At 36.1% G+C, this 6373-nt stretch overlaps 1 non-coding gene across 1 annotated transcript; it reads right to left on the bottom strand.

Annotated features, from left to right (window-relative positions):
- Nucleotides 1-5550: 5550 nt before the first annotated feature.
- LOC127108965 (small nucleolar RNA R71) lies at nt 5551-5657 on the bottom strand. The gene has a single exon (XR_007796458.1). It is a non-coding gene; the product is annotated as a small nucleolar RNA R71 (small nucleolar RNA).
- Nucleotides 5658-6373: the final 716 nt, after the last annotated feature.

Raw genomic sequence — 6373 nt, 5'->3', positions numbered from 1 at the left:
AGGATCTCAAATTATAAGTCCCAAAGCAATGGTCAAGATCCTAATTCTAAGTCCGTAACTCCATAATGATGACAGGGATAGTAACCACAAGTCCATGAATCAGGATGACCAAGTTTCTTTTTAGGTTTTTTATTTATTAATTCCTTCTTTACAATGATATAAAAGAAAATTCCAAATGGACAAAGAACAAATGAAAAAATCATAAATAATATGATATGGGATGTTAACATAAGTATAAAGTAAATGGCATAAAGATGAAAGCATAAAGCAAATGACATTGAATAAAAAGCATAAAGTAAATAACATAAAATAAAAGTTAATACAATAAAATGTTAGTAAAGGATATTAGTGATCAAATATGAAAGATGCTTTGGTCATATTTTGGAGAACACTCAACTATCCACTCACAAGCATGAAAATATGAACATATACTTCATTCATGAAAATGGCTCCAACTTGGATAAAATTAACAAGTATGCCACTAGCTCTCACAAATGGAAAAGGAGAAACATTTTCACACAATAACATGAGGAATAGGAGACTTACAATCTCACTTATAAAAATGCCTTTGTTTTTCTCGGGACAAATTTAGCGCTATGCTAAGCAATCGTAATTGGACTTATGTAGAAGTCACAACTATCTGAGGTCGGTCAATAATAATGTGTGTGTTAATATATGCTAGAGAAATTATATGTAAATCATTCTCCTAAAGACATGTCACACAACAAAATAAAGGGGATGATCAAGCACAAAGGCTATGAGGATGGTCCATTACTTTAATCCACAGTTCATGATACTTAGGATAAATTTATGCATCAATCCAGAGTACCTTAAATGACCGATGATTATTTAAAAGGTAGATTTGAAATGATGAAAGTTCATCAAGTATCAATCCATACATCATGAACAAGATGGACACAAGCCATCCAATTTATCAAAGGGAAGAGAATGAGATGAAGAAGAGAGAAACCAAAGAAGCCACACCTAAACTGGACCAAAAGTTTGATCAAGTCATCATTAAAATCAATCATCCATTTTGGTGGGTTAGGGTTTTCACCCCCATCAACACCCAATATCCATTGAGTTTGATGAAACTTAAGGTCCAAACAGAAGTTCAGAAAGGTCAAAAAATAAAAATGCAATTAAGTGATATAAAAATGCAACAAAAGTATTTTTAAATGAATTTTAAAATAGAAATAAAATGGAAAATCCTTAAAGTCCTTCGAAACACCAAATAAATGGCCAAGAAAATTATGGAAGGTTGGAAGTGAAATAAGAAGCATATAAATGGCCAGAATTTAAAAATGCAGAAAAGTATTTTTAAACCAATTAAAACAAAGGAGAAAAGAGAAAATTCATGAAAAATAGAAAATCAGTGAAATAAAATATGGAAAAATAAAAATTAGATGAAGAAAAATAAAAGAGAATTTTAGAAATTATTTTGGGACTTTTTGGATGAAAAATGAAATTACTATAAATTTTGAAAGAAAAAGAAATTAAAAATAATAAAAGAAAAATAATTAAAATCAGAAAAAACACGGGGCATTGGATCACGCCTCATTAATTGACGTGGCAAATCCAACACTCCATATGTTAGAGAACATGATGGAACGCGCTGCAAGCCAAACACGGGATCTAGTTTAAATCCAACCAATCAGAACATTTCGTTCCTCCAACATGTCTGATCAAACTCAGATAACCTAAGAAAACTCTGGTCATCTTCTCTGGTAAGCTATCACCAGAGTTTCATCGTTTGATAAATTCAAGACACGAGACCACCACCATTATGATCCTCTTCTTGTCCTGAATTCAACCTCATGCTCCAAATTCATTTATATAAATTGAGCAAAGGGAATTTTAGATAAGTTTCAGAAATAAGCAAGCCATGAAAAATAAAATTAAATGATGAACACGATCAATCAACACCAGATAAGTTATAGGAAAGCATCAGAGAGTGAAGGACTACATTGTGGTAACTTATTTGAGTTTAAATGATTCTCAGAACTACCTTATCCAAATGGTGATCAGAAGTTGATGAAGCTCGATCTGGTTAGAGAACTTCAGAAGGTCTCAGAGCTTGGTAATTGTTTCAAAAGTTTTAGAGGATGCCGAAGGTGCTAACGGAATCAAGAAAATGGATTGAAACAAGCTGAAACTCAAAATATGATAGTTGAACTTTCTAGAAAAATTTCAAGTTGCAACATGGATTTCTTGGCTCTCCAAATCTTGGAAATGAATGCAATAGCTTCCTCTATTTATAAGGAATGTGATTGGATCCAAATACATGTGAAATGATGCAGAATTCGTGCAAAATGAATTTGATCCGAGTGTGAGAAAAGTGTGACTTGAAACTCATCAAAACTCAGCCAAATTATGCATCTTAAGGGTCAATTAACTTCTTAAGGATTATTTAAACATGTTTAGGTCCAAAACACATGCTAATTTGGCTTGGAATTGAGATTAGTGAAGTTCAAAACTCGAGCAATGGCAACTTCTTCAGTTACAAGTCACCATGTTCAACCCAATGGGGCACCCTACTGAGGAGGCTTTTTGATCCCCTTCTTTTCGCAATGTGTTAACGTCATATCCAAGATTACAATGTTCCAAGAAAGGTTGCATTTGGATGCTTTAGCATAAAATTGTTTCATGTTGAAGTTGGCACGAAAAGATGATCATATAACTTAGAAACGTTTGAGTGTTTCATGGCTGAAAGTGACATGTAATGTTTCAATGAATTCCACGGCCTTCGAAGCATATTCTGACCTTGATCCTTGAAGAAACCTTGTAGAGGGAATCACAAATGACATTGTGCAAAGATAATCGGCCTCATATGTTGAAAATTGGAGAAGTTATGAATCTTGAAAGTTGGGGAAAAGTCACTAGAAAGTAGGTCAAATTTCACTAAGTCCACAAATGACCTATAATATCTCCAAACTTTTGATGATCCTCCAAGAATAATTGGCTCTTATCATGTAAAGAGAATTTGTAGAGTATGTTGATAAGAGTCATATGCAAAAAGAAGAATTCAAAAATGTTGAGAATTGAAGGAGTTGTGATCTTTGGAACCTTGACTTCAAAATGTTAACTTTTTGGTCAAACCCCTCGGAACAAGCTTGTGTACTTGGACTTTACTTGCATTTCAAATCACATGGGTGATCACATGAACTCAAAACAAGGTTTCCTTGATTTCCTTTTGATTAAATTTCTCAAATCTTGAAGTTGCTTGTTGAAGAAGGCATGGAAATAAACACATGAACCTTTGACTTTCTTTGAGAAGTAAGCCACAAAACATTGAGATGCTCTTGATTGAAAAGCCCTACCTTGCATAATAAACTTAAGGGAAACAAGATATATTTTTGGTATTTTGATTAGTGGTTAGATAAGAAATTTATCATATAAACTGATAACGCGAAAACGTATCGTGTATTTGGCTTCATATGCATTGCTTTTTACTTGATTAACACTTATTATTACGCAGTATTTTATGTTTATTGCAAGTATTTATAGAATAAGATATGTATAAGCAAGCAAAGTGGAAAATAGAAAAAAGGAAAGAAAAAGAGAAGAAAAAGAGAAAAATAGAGAGCATGGGACCCACCACACCAAATGGACATGTGGCACCCACAATTTGGATGTGTGGCGCCCGCCACATGACCTAAAAGGAGTGGTGGCGCCCTCCACAAAGCAAGGACGTGGTGGATCCCATCCCTCAAAAGGTGGAGCTCTCCACGGAGATCATACTAGGGTTGTGGCAACCGCCATCTACCCGGTCCCCCCTATTTTCTCTCCACCTTTTTAGCCACGACCTCCATAATTTTAGCCATGACTTCCACTTGCCTTTTCAACCAACGAATGCTACAATTAAGGGGAGTGAAAAGTATATAAAGGAGGGTCGGTTTTCTTTTCAAGTGTGCATTTTTTCAGTCAGATTCTTTTGGTTAGTTTTCTTAGGCAGTTTCTTACTTTGTAAAAGCAATAGATTCTCCACATCGGGGACTATTGCAACTTATTGTTTACGCATCTAAGTTTGATTGTAACGGTGTACTCGATTTCCAAGGCTTGTAGGCATTATTTAATTTGAAGAATCGGGATTTATTTCAAGTTCTCGATTTATATTCCAGGTTTTTTTTTAATTGTCATTTTAATTATTTATGCCTTATTGTATGCTTGATTGTCTGAATACCATGTATGTTATCGGATCCATGTCCGGCTAAACCTCTAGGTATCGGTATGTAAAGACCGTCGAAACGACGGGATTCGTAAATAATTGGTATTGGCTTTTATAAAATATTATTTTCCGGTTTTAGTTTCTTGTTTCATTCAAAACTGTTTTTCGTACGAGAGTACAAAACAAACAAAGGTTACGGTCAATAAGAACGAGAGCTTGAGATTTTAACCAGACAGCTGAAACTAGGCATTAATCCTAAACACAACGAGAGTGTTTTAGGATTAATTAGACTTTATTCATATTAAAAAATTACTTTTAAGTTCATAATGAGACCGCGAGAGCCAAGCATTCTGGTTTAAGAGTATGGTCAGAGTCAATAAAAGCGAGAGTGTGAGACTAAGTCCTTTTTATAAATAATTTCTATTGAAGAATATTTTGATCAATAAGATTACACCAACTATCTATCGAATCCCCGAAGTTTGATGCGTTACATACCGATATCCCTTTATCAAATATCTTCATTAATCTTCTATTTACGTTATAGTTATTTCTCTTCATCCCTCCAATCTTAGAACGATCATCAGCCTTAGATTTACATAGTAACATTAGATAACGATACGTTCGATTATTAGTCCTTGTGGGTTCAATAATATTTAAAACTACACGATACGAATGTGCACTTGCCGTCACGATTCCCATAAACTTACTAAGTCGCGATCAAGTTTTTGGCGCCGTTGTCGGGGACTAATTTAATCGATATCTTAACTCCAGTGTTGCCCAGTATAGACTAAGGCAAAAAATTCTATTTCCCTTTCTAATTTGTCGAGTGTATGCCAAGTACTCGCTCTCAAGGCGGGAAATTAAAGTTATCGTTCGACGGACCTGAGCATTATCTAAGATTAGAAATCCGGATACGAGACTTGATACGAGAACATCGTATCAAGCTAAATATTCTCGATCCTAATACCTCTAATCCTGAACCAGTTATACGACCAGAGATGGCCGAAGGACCGCAGAACCGTCCTCTTAAGTACTATGTAATGCCTTCTCAAGATGAACCACATAACAGCATCGCTGCCCCTGCCATCGAGGCCAATAATTTCGAGCTAAAACCTTCATTGTTGTCATTCGTACAGCAAAACCAATTTTCAGGTAGTCTCACGGAGGACCCGAACCTACATTCGTCAGTGTTTTTGCAATATGTAGACACACTGAAAGTAAATGGTGTCAGCCCCGAAGCTATAAGACTACGTCTTTTCCCATTCTCATTAAGAGATAGAGCTAGAGCTTGGCTCTAGTCTCTACCAACCCACTTCGTAACTACATGGAACGAGTTGAAGAAAGTTTTCTTAGCACGATATTTCCCACCTAGTAAGACGGCTATGCTAAGAGCCCAAATAAACGGGTTTAAACAAAAATATAACGGATCACTTTTTGAAGCTTGGGAGAGATACAAAGACATGATGAGGCTTTGCCCACTTCACGGTCTAGAAGAGTGGTTGTTCATTCATACCTTTTACAACGGTCTCTTGTACAACACAAGATTGACAATAGACGCCGCCGCAGGTGGCGTACTGATGGATAAACCCTACAATGAGGCCTATCAACTTATCGAAAGTATGGCCCAGAATCATTACCAGTGGGGAAGCGAAAGAACCTCCATAGAGAAACCTTCAACGGAAGGCGGTATGTACGAATTAAGCAGTCTTGACCATGTCAACGCCAAGGTAGACGCTCTTACTCAAAAGATAGATAACTTGACCATAACACATGCAGCCACCATGGCTGCCGTAGCACCTAACTTCGAGATATGCGGAGTTCCAGGGCATGCTGCTCCTGAATGTCAACTTCTTACAGGAACCTCCACAGACCAGGTGAACTATGCTCAAGGAAACCCTTACTCAAACACCTACAACCCAGGTTGGAACTGTAGCTGGGTATTCGTTACCTTTAGATTTATTGACTAAATCAAAAGTAAATCATACAATTTGAGTCGCCACCGCACTTCTATTTATCCAAAGGAAAGGTTAGAAAGCGAACAAAAACCGAGAAGTTTTATCAAATCAAAAACTAATAAAAATGTCAGAGATCTGGGTAAGGGGGTTGGTTATGCAATGGGAAGGTTTTAAGCACCCAAAACATCCTTAGTATTCTAAGGGAGCCCTTTTTACAAATGTTGTAAGGTAGGTTGGTATTTGTGAAAAT

The sequence above is a fragment of the Lathyrus oleraceus genome, chromosome 7 (genome assembly GCF_024323335.1).
Source record: "Lathyrus oleraceus cultivar Zhongwan6 chromosome 7, CAAS_Psat_ZW6_1.0, whole genome shotgun sequence".
In the NCBI taxonomy this organism is placed as follows: Eukaryota; Viridiplantae; Streptophyta; class Magnoliopsida; order Fabales; family Fabaceae; genus Lathyrus; species Lathyrus oleraceus.
This window is presented reverse-complemented; position numbering and strand designations above follow the sequence as displayed.